At 39.3% G+C, this 17,031-nt stretch overlaps 1 long non-coding RNA gene across 3 annotated transcripts in view; it reads right to left on the minus strand.

The window, feature by feature from the left end:
- Positions 1-17,031, minus strand: part of LOC144294172 (uncharacterized) — a 206,293-nt gene that overhangs the window by 50,541 nt on the left and 138,721 nt on the right. The window contains exon 2 of one of the 3 annotated variants that reach the window (XR_013361616.1): positions 14,061-14,212. The exons of the other annotated variants lie outside the window; for them this stretch is intronic. This is a non-coding gene — a long non-coding RNA (uncharacterized LOC144294172). The remainder of the gene's footprint in view (positions 1-14,060; positions 14,213-17,031) is intronic. 3 annotated transcript variants of the gene reach the window in all.

Consider the following 17,031-nt stretch of genomic DNA (forward strand, 5'->3'; position numbering starts at 1 on the left):
TTGCACCTGAGAAAGACATATAGGGGGTGGTCAGGGAATACAGCATATTTGTAATATTTTTTATTTCAATTCTCATTGGAGGCATTTTCAATGAAACTATCTTCAATAAGGTTCTACTAATCTTTTTTTCTAATGTAATTTACTTTCCTTTATTAAAAAAAAATTTCAAGCCAAAATATTTGTGAAGATCCTTTTAAATTCAAAGAAAATGAAGTCAGGCATTTTTGGTGCAGAGAGCAATTCCAGACCCAGTAGGGGACCACTTATGACTGAACAAAAACCCTTCTCTTACACAAAATGTGAGCTCCCTGCCTGGGGTTTGCACATTAATGACTGTATGACTCATTATTATATGTGCCTCCAAAGCTGAGTTCTCCCTTTGCTAACCTGCTCTGTACAGCAGATGTCAAATGTTAACCATGGGACAGCAGGTATGGCTTGAGTTGTTCATCTTGGGGTCTTTTCCACATCATGCTTCCAAGTTCCTGTGATCCAGGCAACACCAAGTTACAAGGTTACCTGGAGGCATAAACTCCACTCCCATTAACAAAATCACAATTCTTCTTCAGAGTGCATCATCTTTCACCTCCTCCTGTATTAGGGAGTAGTTGATGGTAGCTTTTCAAATGTCAGCTGGCTTATAACTTCTGCTTCTTCCTCTGATTTTCTTCTATGAGCACCATGTGTAAACAGAGTGCTATGTGTAAACACCATGTGTAAACAGAGTGCTAAACAACTGTGGGGGTTGGGAAGATACTGAATTTGGAAGAGAGTAGAGTTGGCAAAGCATAGGCTTGCTAGATAGAGAGTCCTACTTTGAAATCCCGATAAAATTCTTTAAAAGGTGGTGAGGAAGTCATTGAAAAGCCCTCAACCTCAGTTTCCTCATTTTGAAATAAGAGAAGGGAATTTATTTTGTAGAAGTGTTGGGGGAAATGGGAGTATGAACAATCTATGGAAAGGACTTGGTGCTATACTGCCTAGGGATTCTGTACTCATTTCCACTGGACATGTAGTAATGTCCCTTAAATTTGGGCTCAGTCATCTGACTTCCTTTGGCCAATGAAACTGGGTCCAGGTGACAGTATGCCAGTTCCAAACCTGGGGGATTAAAAGGAACACATGCTTCCATTCTTTCTTGCTTTTCTTTCATCACCATAAAAGAGGCTTTCTAGATATCTCTGAACATATTTAGAGCAGACCTAAGCCCAATTTGCAGTGTGAAACTAAACCCAGTTAAGACTGAACAAGTAAAGCAGCTCCCAGCCAAAACCAGTCTAGACTAGTTGGTGCTCAGCCAAACCACAAATGAACAAGAATAAATTATTATTATTATTGTAAGCCACTGAGTTTGGAAGTAGTTTGTTATACAGCAATAGCTGACAGATACAATAGTGAAAAAATGAGTTTTCTGGTTTAAAATTATATTTAACTAGCAGCTTCAATACATGCTTTCCTGTTTAACCTCTTGCTGAAATGCCAAAGAAAATATAGCAAAGGGTGAAAAAAATCACACTCTCACAAAAACTTAATCTAAAAGGCAATTCATGAATCTAGGGGAAAAAAAAAACAGATATAAACCAGGGAAACTCCATCTAAAAATTTTTAACAATAGAACTGAGAATTGAAGAGCAATCCTTCTCTACTGCCGACCCCCATCCCCACATACTCTGTAATAACAGCAGAATAATAAGCTCTGCACATTCCTCAAATGTTCCATAACCAAGTGTATTTTTTTACATCCAGGGTAAGATTGTCATACCCAGAAACTACCTGAACAAGAGTTAAGGCAATATGTGTTTGGGTAAATTACACATCTAGGGCAGTGGAAGTTCCATGAGAAAAGTGGCAATAGCAGGAACAGAGGCAAACAGACCCCTGGTAGCAGTACATTCTAGGGATTTCCACATACAACATTTAGGGCCCATTCAAAGCAAACAAACAAACAAACATTCAGGCCCCAATAGCGTGGGTGAGAAAGAAAGATACCACCCCAATAAAGAAAGTGAAAACCTGCCAGAAAGAAGAATTTAAACTAACCATGTGGATTTATTTGCCCTTTAACAGAATGTCTGTGATAAATTGAACCACAGCACAAGTGGACAGTAAAAGTAACCAGAAGCCTGGCTGTTGAAAAATTCTGAAATCTGGCCTGATAGAAAATATAGCAAAAAAAAAAATTGTTATGACAGCAGTATCTAAGAAAATTACACAAGCATTTTCCCTTTGACCCACCAGTCCCACATCTCAGACTCTATCCAGATGATGCTCCACAAGTACCAGACAATAGGTGCTCAAGATTATTCAGACAACTGGCAAACAAGCCAAGGTAATTCCTTTGTATGGAATCATCTGCTACAATACAGAAAGAATGCGACTCTATGTACTGATGTAGAGTAATCGCTGGGACATACTATTAAGTGACAAATTCAGAGTTCAAAATAGTCTATAGAATATACCCTTTGTGTAAGAAAAAAACAAGAAATACACACAGAGACACACACATGGTTATTTTTATCAAAAGAAATACTGGAAGAGGAAGCCACAACTAGTTCAAAAATGGTTACCTATAGAAATCAGAGTTAATGGGAACAGCAGTAGAGTGCAGGGAGGAAGACAAAAGCAAAAATTTTCTGAGTATTCAATCTTACATACTTTAGACTCTTGAACCAGGTAAATGTTTTGCACATTCAAAAAATTATAGTAAAATTGAATCCAAAAGGGGAAAACATACTCTAAAATTGAAATTGGAGAAAATAAACATTTCAACTGGAGTTTGAAATCAGTATTCAGACCATACCTCCTGTAGAATAATATAACTAAATGCAGAGTGTGGGCCTTTGTTAGGGTCCTAATTCAGGCAACCTACTGCAGAAGAAAATGTGAGACAATCAGGTGAATCTGAATATGGAATGGAAATGAGATAATGCTAAGAACTTGTTATTTTTCTTAAATGTGACAATGGCATGATGGTTGCATGGGGAGAGTTCTTATCACTGAGAGATACATAATAAATTACTTAAGCGTGAATTGATTTATTGATATGATATCTGGGAATTGTTTTGAAAGTTGTCAGCAAGGAAAAAACAGTGTTTTAGGTGTGAAGACAGATGAATAGAAGAAACAAGATTGGCAAAATACTGATAATTGTTAAAACTAAGTAGTGAGTACATGCAGGTTCAATTTTTAATCCATGTATTTTTATGGTGTGAAAATGTCTGTAATAAAAAGTCATTTAAAAAGATAACTAAATATGAGAGGATATTATCTTGAAAAAAAAGATTATAAATATATAACAAAATACAATATGCAAATGCATGAACCTTGATTCAATCCTTTAAAAATAAAAAAGAAACAGCTCTAAAAGACAGTTTGGGGATAACTAGGAAAACATGAGTATGGACTAACTCATAGTAGAGAATTATGTTTAATTCTTTTAAGTAAGATAATGATTTGAACTTACCTAAGAGATCATTTCTATTCTTGGGGGATTTAGGCCAAAGTATTTAGGGGTGAAGTGTCATGATATACACAGTCTAATTTCAAATTGCAAACATAGCATAACACATACCACCTTTTTTACATGGCTAAAAATGTTCATAATTAAAACTTGAAGAAACTATTAATGTCTTGCAAGAAAATACGGACAATTAAAAAAAAACCAGGAATATAAAGAAAGTCTTAATAAGTGGATAGATATCCATTTTATTAGGATTAAAAAAATGCAATAATATAAAGATAGCAATTCTCCATCAATTTTTTTAAGTTAATATGGTTCTAATTAAAGAAAAAAAATGGAAAGAAAAAAGGAAACAATACTGGTTGTTGTATAGAGATGGGCATTTGGAAAAATGAAGTTTGCTTTCAAAGATGGCGGAAGAGTAGGGGTCTTCAATTCATCTGGTCCCACAAACTTACCCAGATAACTTTCAAAACATCCTGAACACCTAAAAATTCAACAGGAGATGTAAAGAGAGAACAGCTGGAATGCTACAGAGAGCAAAGTTTTCACTTCTAACAATGTAGGAAGGCGAAAAAGAATAAAAAAGAATAAAGTGGGGGAGGAGAACTGCAACTAGCAGGGCTAAAGCAAAGCGGTGAAAGCCTCTGGGGCAGGAAAGCCCGGCCTTGGAGAAGTGGGAACTTTAAAATCCACACCAGAGTTTTCCCTGATGGGGAAGTACTTCGCAGGGAAATCGGGCAGAACCACAGCAGGATTAGTGAAGCCTCAAGATTCCCAGAGGCACTATAAGAGGAGGAGCGCCCAGGGGAAACGTCACCCCAAACTGCAGTCTGATATTGGCAGAGGGCTGGAGCGCTGCAGCCCTCCAGGGTTATTTGGGAGAAGCCAGTCGGTTATGCGGGCGGCTCCAGAGTGGGCTTTACACAAGAGCCTGAGAACAGAAAGAGGAGGCTGTATCCTGTTACCTTCAGGAGACGTGGTCCCTGGGAGCACGGGTCCAGCGGCAGAGGGCCCCGGATCCCAGCGAGGCCCAAGGGGACCAAGTCGGTGACCCTGCATTCCCCCTGCTGTAGGCGAAGCAGGGAGGGCACAGGACCGTGGGAACTCTCCTGCCCCTGGGTGCCTCGTAAGCTGTGCAGATCAGTGCACCCACGCCTGCCCAGAGGCCCATCTACACCAGTGTGAACTGGGAGACTGCGGTTACTCACTCTCAGGGAGCTCGAATCCAGAGCTGGAAATCTGGCCGCCATTTTTGTTGTTCCTCTTTGTTTCACCTGTGCCTGGGAGACGGGGAGCCTCTAGGAAACAAAGGCCTCACTGGATAAACAGCTCACACTGAGTCCAGCACCTGGCAAGAGGTGGGGCGTCCCTGCCCAGGCACAAACACCTGAGAATCAGCATAGCAGGCCCCTCACCCAGAAGAACTTCTGGAAGAACAGGGGAAGAGCAGGTTTATTGACCAAGTAATGCTGGAAAATTCCAGGACTGAGGGAAAATAGCACATAAAACTAGAGGTCCCTTATTTTTCTTTTTACTTTTTTTTCCTTGTTCCATTACAACTCATTTTATATCAAACTAAAAATTTCCACTATTTTTTCTCTTTTCCCACCTTACTTACAATATTTTACCAACTCCTCGTTATTAAGGTTTTTCCTTTTTGCTTTCATATTTCTACAACGTGCCTTAGATATATTTTCACTCCTGGATTCCTTTTAACGTATTCAATTTAATTTTGGTAGATATATGATATATGGGTATTTATTTCTTTTTCTTTTCCCTGCCTCGTTTTGTTTTACAATGGTGGAAGTTAACTTCTAACACACGACCAAAATACACCCAAAACCACGCGGAACACCATGTTGGTTCATTCTGTGAGATTATATTTGCTCATTCTGCCTCCTTCTTTTCTCTTGTTAATGTTTTTATGGTCCATGTTGGAGGTTTATATATATATATATATTAGGGATTGAGCATCTTCTAACATACAGAACAAAATACACTCAGAACCAAGAGGATCACCCTCTAGGACCACTCAGGTAGACTACATTCTCCCTCCACTACAACTTCCTCACCATCCACCCACCCACCCACCCCTTTTTTTCTCTTTTCTTTACTTTTTTTTTTCTTCTTTGCTTTTGATTTTTTGGCTTTTTATTTTTACTACTTTGTTTTAAAATTTGTTTTTCATTTTAGTGGTCTTTTGTTTTATTTTGTTCTGTTCTTCTTTTTCTTTTATTTTTTTGGTCTCAGACCTCATTGGAATCATCCTGGGTGTATTTTACTTAGATGATGGTTGATATTTTTGACTCAGCCCACTCATGCAGTCACTCTGTATTGGATAAAATGACTAGAATGAAGAATTCATCACAAAAAAAGAACTGGAAACAATACTCTCTGCCACAGAGTTACAGAATTTGGACTTCAATATGATGTCAGAAAGTCAACTCAGAAGCACAATTATAAAGCTACTGGTGGCTCTGGAAAAAAGAGATTTTTGAATGGGTCAAACAGAAAATTAGAGAAGAATTAAAAAGATTCTTGGAAACTAATGGAAATGAAGATATAATTGTTCAAAATCTTTGGGATACAGAAAAAGCAGTCCTAAGAAGTAAATACATTGCAATACAAGCATCACTCAAAAAATTGGAAAAAACCTCAAATTTACAAGCTAACTTTGCACCTAAAGGAATTGGAGAAAGAACAGTAAGTAAAGCCTACACCAAGCTGAAGAGAGATAATAAATATTCAAGTAGAACTCAATGAAATAGAGACCAGAAGAACTGTAGAACAGATCAACAAAACCAGGAGTTGGTTCTTTGAAAGAATTAATAAGATAGACAAACCATTAGCCAGCTTTATTTTAAAAAAGAGAGAGAGAGAGAGAGAGAATCCCTGCGTGGCTCAGTGGTTTAGCACCTGCCTTCAGCTCAGGTCATGATCCTGGAGTCCTGGAATCGAGTCCCACATCGGACTCACTGCATGGAGCCTGCTTCTCCCTCTGCCTGTGTCTCTGCTTCTCTCTGTGTCTCTCATGAATAAATAAATAAAATCTTTTAAAAAAGAGAGAGAGAGAGTGAGAGAGGACTCAAATTAATAAAATCATGAATGAAAGAGGAGAGATCACAACCAATACCAAAGAAACACAAACGATTTTAAAACATATTATGAGCAGCTATATGCCAATAAATTAACAAGACAGGAAACAACAAATGTTGGAGAGGATGTGAAAAAAGGGGAACCCTCTTACACTGTTTGTGGTGGGAATATGAACTAGTACAGCCACTCTGGAAAACTGTGTGGAGTTTCCTCAAAGAGTTGAAAATAGAGCTACCCTAGGACCCAGCAATTGCACTGCTGGGGATTTACCCCAAAGATACAGATGCAGTGAAATGGCAGGACACCTGCACCCCGATGTTTCTAGCAGCAATGTCCACAATAGCCAAACTGTGGAAGGAGCCTCAGTGTCCATTGAAAGATGAATTGACAAAGAAGATGTCTCTGTGTATAAAATGGAGTATTCCTCAGCCATTAGAAACGACAAATGCCCACCATTTGCTTCGACGTGGATAGAACTGGAGGGTATTATGCTGAGTGAAGTAAGTCAATCGGAGAAGGACAAACATTATATGGTCTCATTCATTTGGGAAATATAAAAAATAGTGAATGGGAATAAAGGGGAAAGGAGAGAAAATGAGAGGGAAATATCAGAGAGGGGGACAGAACATGAGAGACTCCTAACTCTGGGAAACAAACAAGGGGTGGTGGAAGGGGAGGTGGGTGGGGGGTTGGGATGACTGGGTGATGGGCACTGAGAGGGGCACTTGACGGGATGAGCACTGGGTGTTATGATATATGTTGGCAAATCGAACTCCAATTAAAAAAATACAAAAAAATAAATAAATAAAGTTCCTTCTAGAGAAAAAAAATAAGATTATTTTAATAATTACCAAACTTTAATTCTGTGGAGAATAGATTGCCAGTGCCTATGTTCTGTTCACATGAATCCATCATATATTACACCACAAGGTCCATGTAGGGCTCTAAAAAGTATTTGCAGGTCAATGTTCTCTAATCAAAATGCAAAAAACTAGAAATTAATGAGAACATTTTAACCTTAAAAATAAAGTCACTTGGAACTGTTAAAAAACCACTCTCCATAATAACTCTTTAGTCAAAGAAGAAAAGAAAACGGCCCCTAAAAATTTAACAAAACTAGGAATACCACATACCATATATTAGAAATACAGATTTTTGATCAAGTTACCTTATCAATTAATTATTAAAAGCTATATAGATTGTGTTGGGACAACAGGCTTTCAATAATTTGTGTTGGGACAACAGGCTAATAAATTGACCCTGGTGATAAAGGAAGAATATAGGCTATGAAGATCTAGGTCATTTTTGAAACAGATAAGGCAGGATGGGAACAAGGAAGAGTGTTACTCTGCATGATCTTAGGAGGCAGGGAAAGCCCACTGTTACACAAGCAATATGGACTGGTGTCGAAAGAGATGAATAGAATAGCCTGGAACAGAATAGGGACTTCAGACATAGACCTCAGTTTGTATGTGACTTTGACACATAGTAAACGTGACTCTTCAAAGCCCTGGGGAAAATGGTGTGGTTGATATACAGTGCTGAGAAAACTGATTCTCTAGGACATGAAGTGTTGATGCAGGGAAGGAATCCCCAAAGGCCAACATACCCATAAAGATATTCACACTCACAAGAAAGGAAATAAAAATTAAAATGCCAACAAGATATCATTTTATATACATTAAAATTCAAATATTATAAAGATGGTGAGGATGTCAGGAAACAGGTTCCCCATGCAGTAGCAGCAGGCATATAAACCAGCACTGTTCTGAAAAGCCACCTAACTCTTCTCAGCAAAATCAAGTGTGCACACACCCTGTGATTATCTGTCCTCTCCAGAGCATACGTCTTAGACATTTTCCTGCAGATTAGAAAAAAGGCATCTTAGAAGATGTTTTTAGTGTCTGCTTTGGATGTTGGAAACAATCTGATTATCCAACAGTTGGAGAATAGGTAAGTTAAGGTAGAAAATACTGAGAATATAATGCTATTTTTGCCTAAAAGTAGTGAAAGAGATTTCTTTCAGCACATTTAAAACATGTGATTACTTTCAGCAGTCATTTAAAATATGATGTTGGTTGAAAAGAGTAAAAAACAGAAATTTATAGCTTACTACCATTTGCTTAAACTTTGCACACACACATAAACACACAAAATGACATAATAGTATCTAAGGATAAAGTAATTTAAGAATATGTGTAAAGAATATTAAAATGGATATCTAAAGAAAAAAATGAATGAGTCAGTGGAAGAGGGATAAAGATGAAATCAAATAAATGGGTAATACAAGGGAGGGCCCTACATGGACTTATGATTACAGTAGGCTGATTAATTCAACTTCCCTACCTGTATCTACTTTTCAAAGTATGATTTAACATGCTAGCCTGCATGCTTATCCTTTAGTTTAGATTCAGCCAGTTATTTGCAAAGGATCTTCTAGTGCAAGCACATTCATGATCATCTTTTCATGCAATTCTCATAAGAAATATGGATGTACAATTGTCTACATTTTGCAAAAAGGAAACAGCTCCCACTTCTAAGGAACTTGCCCAAGGTCACAAAGTTAGTAAGTTAGAAAGAAAAGATTGTGACCTAGGACTATCTGATGCACTGCAATCCTTCTAACATACTCCACAGTTTCTGTGTATGACATTAGGGTGCTTGAAACATTATTCAGACTGTTGATCATAGATCATGTTACTAGGCACTATAGATGCTAGACTGGGTACTGACTCTTAAGAGCAATGAACAAAGATATTGATGCTACTGTGATGGTATCAATCACTGCAGAGTAGCCCAAGAATGCATGGATCCTGCCAGATGGCTCCATCCTATGGAACCCCCAAAGGAACTCTACACAAGAAACTGGAGGTGTTTAAAAATGCAGTTGGAGGTTATGGCTGAGACCTCCATGTTTCTTCCCTCCTCTATCTGCCTGAATCTACTGAATCATAACTGTATCCTCTTTGGAGGCAGATGGAAGCAGGAGAGTGACTAGAACTTTAGGTAGTCATAGTGTCTATCACAAGGCAGAGCAGATTTTACATGGTACTTCTATCTTTGTATCAGAGTTTCAACTGAGGCTCCAAAGCAGGATAAAATGAGTAAGTGCTTCACACAGAGAAACACCAACATCTGTGTCCCTTTACCCTGAATGCACTGCTAGACAACATTGTCTAGCCTCCTCTTGCATGTGAGTGGGGCCCTACAACTAGATTTCAACAATGGAATATACATGGAAGAAACTCTCACCACCTAGCCAAGTCAACTAAAAATAGAGCTATCTTTCTTGCATCAATTAATGATTTCTGTGAAACAAACCATCTCAAACTCAGCAGTTTTCAACAACTATTTATTTAGATCACAATCCAGCAGATCAACAAGAATCGAAGCCGGGCTTCATTAGGTGGCTCTTCTGGTCTCATTATGGCTCCCTCTTGTGCCTGGAGTCAGATGGAGGTCAGCTGACCTCTCTATTTGTGGAATCTATCTGGCAGTTGGCTACAGTGACAGGGCAGCTGACCACATGTCTCTCATTATCCAGCAGACAGATCAGATGAATTCATATGGAAGTGGCAGGATTCATGGAAAAAAAAAAGCAGAAGTGTGCAGTTTCCTGAGGCCAGAATCAGAACTAACACAGTGTCATTCTACCAAACTCTATTGGCCAAAGAAAGTCACACAGGCAGCCCAGGATGAAGTGGCAGGAACCTAGATTCAACCTTTTGATAAGAAAAGATACAAAGTCAAATTGCCAAGAGTGTGTGTTCAAGGAGGAGTAGAGAACTGGGGCCCTGTTTGACATCTGCCACACTTCCCTTTGCCTTCTCTTATACTACCGGCAAATCCTGTAAAGGATTTCAGGGCCTTGTAAAGATTCTTAAACCAGAGTCCACAGATATCCAAGGGGTCCATTTTAAGAAATCCATTAACTTTGATGGGGAAAATATTGCATTGTTATGCTCATTAACCTTCGAAAATGCATAAGACATTAGACCTGCCACCTCAGTCTTATTAGCGAATATGTTTCTAAAGAGGTATGCGTATGACTTTCAACACATTTTATTAATATTTTGATCACTGTATCCTATTCACTTAAAAACATCATTCTGAGAAAGAGCCCATAGGCTTCACCAGACTACCAAAGGAAGCTATGGTACAAAATAAGTTCTCTCCACATAGAAGATAGCAAAGATACTAGTAAAAGAAGCTTAGATACTAAACAGCTGCACAAAGAAGAGCTACCCCCAACACCTACCAACCTACTTTGATCAAGGACATGATAAAGAAGAAAAACTATTATTTGAAGCCCCTGAGATTCAGCATCATTGTTACTGCACTTAGCCTATGCTGGCTTATGTATGATGTGACACATCTACACGGTTTAGACCACTACATGACCAAACTCATTCATTCCATCTTTGACACCCAGCCTACATAAAGTAAGTTGGGTTAATAAAGGTAGAATCATTAGAGAGGATTCTTACCCCCTCTTTTAATCCACAACAAATGGGAGTCCCAAAAAACTCATTTTTAGGAATGGTATTACCTGATCAAAGGAACAAGTAGAAACTTCCTCTCTGTTGGAAAGTTGGTAGAACCCAAGAAACTTGTGAGAGAGTTGTTGGAAGAACTGACATGGGGTTCTTAGGATCTTTGGAGATGTGAAAGTGAGAGGTTAGTTGAAACATCACCTGAGGGCAGAATAGAAATGAACTGAACTTTGAGAATTTGGTGGATCGGGGGAGTCTAGTTCCTATGTAGACTATGAGAAGGTTTTAGCTCAGGCTTCCACTACCTTGAGGGACCCATCCAAGAGGACTTCCTATGGGGCAAAGCATCCAATGTTGTGCTTTGGCTAGCTGGATATGAGGAGGAATTGGAAGAAGTCAGTGAGGCTGTGTCCATTCCCCAGAAAACAGTGAGGCATAGAATCCCTCACTGGAGGTCTCTGAGAATGCACAGAAGAGACAGCAACTGGATACCTCCCTTGATAGAGGGCTTTTGGCTGCCACAAGGGAATTACAACTGGTATAGGTTACAAAAGCAACGATCAAACAACAGATTTCCTTCTCCTCTAAACCTTCTACTCTATATTCTATGGCTCTGAAGAAGCCAAATTCAGCAGAGTTAGTTGAGAAGGATGCAGGACAAGGAGACAAAGAACAAAATACAATCTCTCCTGTTCCCTGTCTGTCCTCAAGCCATGAGCTAAATTTGACTTTGAATTGGAGAGTCTAAAGTTTTCATGTTGGATTAAATTGGACTTTTTATTCTTGAAACTGAAATTAGTCTAATACCTCAAAGTGACTGGAAAAAACCACCAGACTCTTCCTGCAACATCATCTAAAAGGTAGGGAAATTTTTCTTACAAAAAGATTTGTGGAGAAAGAATGATTCCTATTTATACTCTATTAAACCCAATGACAAAAACAATCCAAGCCTACTCACAAAATCCACCAGAAGGCTTTCACATCCTACAGCCCAAAGTTTCTTCCACACAGTTGAACTGGCTAAAAGGAATCAAAAAGCAGCAGGACTTCACACAGACTTGGCAGGTGCACATTGGCTGCAACCATGCCATTGGGAAGGTCAGGTCTGGGCCATTCCTAAGATATTCTGAAGTTCACAAGAGTACATGCTTTGTCACCCCCAACTGAACCATTCTCAATAGAATCTCAGGTGTTTTCTCTACTGAAACCTATCTCATAGCTACAAAAATATCCAAACTCTGCAGTTTCTCCCTTGAAATGTGTCTGTGAGTCCAAATCTCTTATTTCCCAAGACATGTTTAATTCCAAGCCAATTTGTCCACTATGTTCTTTCTCTACCAACAAAATATGTCATATAAAATAATCCCAAAGATCAGATGCATGATCACGTACAAAAGATATACTTTCTGAGAATATATACTTAGCAATTTTTCACGTTTTAATGTGATTGATTACTCTTTCAATCAGCATTACCCTCATTAGCCATGCTGATCTGCTGAGATTCGCCCTAGGAGAAAAGGCCAGAGAAAGACGTGAGTTTGGGTGTTGATAGTTAGTTAAGCTACACATAACAGACACTGTAAGTCCCTCATGCAGAATACTCAGACCTTGTCATTTTGGTTGTGTAGACAAACTTCCAACTATCAGCTTCTGTATCGTTTTACCTAATGTCTTTTTCCAAAGCTCCCAGCAAGACTTTGAGTCTTGGGAATGCCAGGGAATTAAGGGAATTAACATTTCCTAGAGCAGCCCTCAACTGATGATTGATGGGAGTTGGTGTTTAATTTTTTTTTTTAATTTATTTATGATAGTCATACAGAGAGAGAGGGAGAGAGAGGCAGAGACACAGGCAGAGGGAGAAGCAGGCTCCATGCACCGGGAGCCTGATGTGGGATTCGATCCCGGGTCTCCAGGATCGTGCCCTGGGCCAAAGGCAGACGCCAAACCGCTGCGCCACCCAGGGATCCTGGGAGTTGGTGTTTAAACACCCCTGCTCCCTCGCTGCAGGGTTGGAAACTTCTGAGTCTGGTGTTCTACTGTTTCCCAGAGCATCCCTATGGGATTAGGCTCCAGTTGCCCACAGTGGTAACTGGCTTGTTAACACACCCTTTATTGTCCCTGTCCCACTTCCCCATCCGCTTCCTGAGTTCCCCTCACACCTCCCAAATTATTTATACTCAAAATTTTGTCTTGGGATCTGCTTTCCCTAAACTGAAACAACATAATAGCCCTGACTATTGGTTAAATGTGACCCCAAAGAACATACCCTAGGCTCCAAACCGTCTTATTCCCTTCTCCTCTCAGGGGAAAAAACGGTAAATGGAGAGAGAAATGTGTGAGGTCAGAGAGCAGAAAGCATTCCACAGCCCATTCAGGGCAGTGAGAGGCAAGCCCAAGCCTTCAGTTTGCTTTTTTCTCCCTGGAGAGGTCTCTGAAACTGCCTGCCATAGAGCTTTTCTGCCTCTATTCCCAGACATGGAAATCTTCATGCTTTGTTTTAATGAGAGTAGACACATCTGAGAAAAGGGAACCTCCTGAAACCACACGGGTTTCGTAAAGCGTTCTGCTATCCTCTGCATCTTTTTGAAAGCATTCCTTTGAAAATTGTTGGTGCTGGTTAACAAGGTGATTTTCAGAGAGGAAGAACAGATGCAAGCATGTGACTCTCATCTGGACCGTAATACCACATGAAGTCAAAGGGAAACAAAACACCCAGACTCAGATTAACTGTGATAGATGGCTCCTAAGCATCAGCCTCTGGTGGGAACCAGACTTTTCTGTTCCACTTATCATGGAGAGCTTGCCATTACCTCTCCTCACCACAAAAGGAAGTCCTTACTTCCATCAAACTCCTCACCACTTGCTTTCTTCCTGGTTTTTCTATTTTTGTAGTTACAATCCCATAATCACATTGCTTCCTCTTTGGCTCCCATCCCCCTCCAGAGCCATCTGACCTTCATTTCAGTGCCTCATCTCTGGAAAATATGGTTTAGTACTCCCAACCTCACCTCAACAGGGTACCAAGACTAAAAATACTTTATTCCATAATTCCTGGAGATTCTTGAATCCAAATCATGACATCAACCAGAGTTGCTGGGATTCCAGATTTATGAGGTTAATTAATAATCCTTTAAATGGTCTTCAGTCATTTAAAGATGAGCTTCAATTTAGCATTTTGCAATTTATGCCCTCAAATGTTCATTCCTATTGACAATAATAATAGTAGTTGTAAATAGCACTTATATGCACATTTAATTGCTATATTAACTCATTTAATTCTCACAATAACCCTATGAGGTAAGTATCATTTTCTCTATTTTATAGATGCAGAAACTGAGGCAATAAAGTTGGAAAAGGACTTGCACAAGCTCACAGGGTAAGTATGGCAGAGCCAGGATTCAGGGCTGCCACATACAGCTGTGCAGGTTGTGCAGTGCACTCCACTAGAAGGAAGCATTCTTATCAGTTGATACACAATTTGCTCAACTCTACACAACAGGATCCAAACCCAGGAGGAGTCTCCAAAATTCCTATGGGTTCTCTAGTCAAAGGAGTTAAAAAGCAGAGCACAGCCTGCTCAGCAAGGAGTTTTCTTCTCCCTATCCCTCAGTATGTGCTCTCTCTTGCTCTCACTATCTCTCCAATAAATAAAATCTTAAAAGAAAAGCAGAGCACAATATTTGTGTATAAAGAGAAGAATATTTATAAAAGGAAAAAACAAACAGAAGCAACAATAAAGGAATCGCTAAGCCATTTATATCAAAACCACTTCATAAATTACTTTCACAATGAAAAATAATGCTTACAAAGATATATTTTAAAAGTTACCTTAAATTATGGTAAAAGATGAAAAGAAGCAACATATGAATCTAAATTTAAGTCTGTAAGGTAAAAAGGGAAACACACCACCCACCTTGAGCTTCTGACATGATGTCATATTCTGGGACCAGACAGATATATGTGGCAAGTCAATTATACATTAATCATATCATCATGTACAGGGCAGCAACTAGTCCTCAATGGATAAAAATATTTCTAGCTTTAAGTTTTCTTTGCCTGACATCATGCTTATTCTATACATCCATGATGTTCAATTAGGATATTTTAAACATTACTGGCAAAAGAACTCATTTCATAGTAAAAGAAGGCAAGTAATAACTATTATCAATGGAATCTACCAGACTTACCATTACCCCATTACCCAGAAGTAATTAGCCTTAGGGAACCATACAATATTTTATTAAAGACCAAACACAGTTACAAGGAAAGTGAATCTTGAGGCCATATGTGTCTTTCTTTCAGAGTCTACTATGTATTCTCAAGATGAATAATAATAATTGTTCTTTCTCATAATCAGGATGCAAAACCCCAGGATCTAAGCACTAGATGCATAGGGAGAGCCTCTAAATTTCTTGCAAAAATTTCACCCTCTATTCCTGAGATTCTAGATGGTGGAGTCTAGAAGTTCTCCAAGGAATGATTGTTTCCTCTAGAAGATACCACTTTATTTTTTCACTAAATTAGAAAAAGAGGCCACCAGGCCACTTCAAGCTTCTTTGCTACCAGGCCAAAAACGTTATAGGGCATTGGAATGTAGTATATAACTTTTAATCTCTTTTTCTTCCCAGCATCATTTCCTTTGGAGTCAGCCCTTTCCCTACTCTATATGATCCTAAGGGGCTGCCATTTATGGAATCCCATCCTTTTGAAACTTCTGACCATTAGAATGGATATATAACTTAACTTAGCCAGTTTCTTCCTCTGTCCCAGTTATTTTATTCTTGACTGAAGACACAAAGGGGCAAAAAGTGGTTTGAGCAACACCCTAAAGAATCTGTACATAATGTCAGCACTCTAAAAAGTTCCATGAGTTGTTCCTTCAGGATGCCTTGACCAGGCCTGGTTCCTGCCCTTTCTAAGACCTGATGTTCATCTATTCCTTTGATTCTATGCACTACATTGTATGCTTCTTTACTTAGTTTTAAGGAATTGGTTCTCACGTGAAAATATACCCTTCTTTACTTTGCTAGGGTGGGACCCATACACTTTTTTTTAAGGCTGGATCCACATTTGACTCTGCCAAAAGAGGGAATGAAGGGGAGCCTGAAAGACTTGCCCCTCCTGCAGACACATTACTTTTTTCAGTGACACCTAGGCAGCATCTCTTCACCTCAATAGCAGTTGATTCCAAAAACAGTTGGTTCTAGTAACATTGTTTCTATTGCTCAGCTTTTATTTCTGCACACTCTAAACTAGCCTCATTATTTCTCTCCTCACACTCAAATTACCAGCCCCAGAGGCAAGGCCTTCTCCGCACAGGTCAAGGTCCCAGCTCATTAGGGCCCTGCCTGCAAATCTCTAGATTCTGATTTACCCAACCTCTTCCCTTTGTTTCCGTAGCCCTCAGAGTGCACTGGACCCTTGCAGTCACTAATTTTGTATTAATCCTAATGTTCTATATTTGCTTTTTCTGGCCTCCAGTACCCAATTAATCCAAACTCCTTTTTAAACTCCCCTCTGTGAAAATAACTGGTATGTCTTTTCTTTTCCTGAATGATCAATCTTCCAGTACATTCCGTGTTTCCTTTTTTGAAGTTAACCAGATCTATTGTTGTTGATTGAAACCTAAGTGACTCATATATTTATTCTTTACCCCTGTGGAAACTGAACTGCCCATGGCTAATGAACTTGCCCAAAGTCACATAGCTAATCACGGTAAGGTTGTGACTCAAACTCAAGTCTACCTCATTCTAAAGCAGTCTTTGCCTTCTACTCTAGATGACAAAGGTATTAGACTAAATATTACTTTTAAAAATAGAACTTTTGGGGGTGCCTGAGTGGCTCAGTCAATTAAGCATATGATTTCAGCTCAGGTCATGAGGCCGTGTTGGGACCTCGCTCAGTGGGGAGACTTCTTGAAGATTCTCTCCTTCTGCTCCTCCCCCCACTCATGTGCCTCTGTATGCAAGTGCATGCTTT

The sequence above is a fragment of the Canis aureus genome, chromosome 22, assembly GCF_053574225.1.
Source record: "Canis aureus isolate CA01 chromosome 22, VMU_Caureus_v.1.0, whole genome shotgun sequence".
Taxonomy (NCBI): Eukaryota; Metazoa; Chordata; class Mammalia; order Carnivora; family Canidae; genus Canis; species Canis aureus.